We start from the raw sequence: 1,521 nt of genomic DNA on the forward strand, positions 1-1,521 counted from the left end.
ATAATTAACAAGGTTTTTTTGGAATTGCATTTTCATTAACATTAAATTAATTTGAATTTTAAAATAAGTACATGCTCCTCATAATTTTTGAAGTCCTATTTTGTACCAAGGTTAGCAGCAGCAACCTACATTTCCTAAGGCATTGAGTTGGATAAATGTTAAAATGACATAATAGACTTTCATGTATATGTGCTGCCGAAGCGAGCACAATAGACTTTCATGTAAACTTCCAATTGCTTATTACTAGTATTGTTATGGTTGTTAAGTCCCGTCAAGTTGTTTCCTACCCATATCCCATGTTGATAAGAAACTGCCTAATCTTGTGCCATCTTCACAAGAGTTCTTATGTTCAAGTCCATTGCTATAGCTGCTGTGACAATCCATCTTGTCGGGGCCAACTTTCTTTCATTGCCCATCTACTTTGTCAAAGATAATGTCCTTTTCCAGGGACTGTCTCTCCTGATAACATGTGGAAAGTAACCCGAGAGAAAGTCTCACCATCTTGATTCGTAGGCATATTCTGGCTGTACTTCCCACAGGCAGATTTGTTTGTTGTTTTGGAAATCAATGGTACTTTCAATATTTTTCACCAGCGCCAATCCTTCATTGGTCGGTATGTGTTTGGGATTTAAGTAAAAAGGAGCATAATGTTATATTGTTATCCTTCTTATCAAGGAGCTTATATATTTATTGTTGTTTTATGGAGAAAAGACAGCCTGGGAGAATGATCACATGTTGTAATAAAGGGGACATACCCCCCCCCCCATTTTAGGATGTGCCATTTATGAATGCAATAAATTAGAATACTGTTCCTTCTGTAACTTGAATTCTGAGATGTTCCTACCTCTAGAATTTCTGTTCACCTCTCAATTGCTGTTTTTTATTCTTTAGGGAGTCAAGGGATATAAGTAGTACCCAGTTGTCAATTCCCTCAGCCTCCTCAGCCCAGTTTCATCATTTCCTAGTTAAGAAAGTATATGCAGATACAATCTGGCATTTGGTAGGAATGACAAGTTCCTGGAGAAAAAAAATCATACTTGATAAAATAAATTGTCAGTGAAAAAGAAGACTTCCAATGAGTATTGACACAATGATTGCAACATTCGGTTCTAACAGAGCTACATTTGTGAATATGGTGCAGGAACAGGTGGTGTTTCGGTCCATGTCCATAGGGCTGCTGTTGGTTGGAACTGGCTTGATGGCAAACAGCAACAGTACTAAGTTTATTGGGATAACTACATGTTTCCATGGGTAGCAGATTATTCATTATTCTAAGAATGGTAATGACATAATCTGGTGTCAATTTGAGAGGATTACAAGTGAAGGGGTGGAGTCTGGCCTGTCTACCAAGATATAACCAATAAGACCTCTGTGTGGGCGTGGCCATCTCCTGAGAATTCTGGGAAATCTCTGTATTTCCTCCTTGGAGGCAAGCCATTTCAATCTCTCTGCTCATTCCCTTGCAGACGCTCTACTGACAAGACTTATTCCCTGAAAGATACTCTACTGACAAGACACATG

The sequence above is a fragment of the Echinops telfairi genome, unplaced genomic scaffold (genome assembly GCF_000313985.2).
Source record: "Echinops telfairi isolate 266 unplaced genomic scaffold, ASM31398v2 ScPeMD7_60;HRSCAF=208, whole genome shotgun sequence".
In the NCBI taxonomy this organism is placed as follows: domain Eukaryota; kingdom Metazoa; phylum Chordata; class Mammalia; order Afrosoricida; family Tenrecidae; genus Echinops; species Echinops telfairi.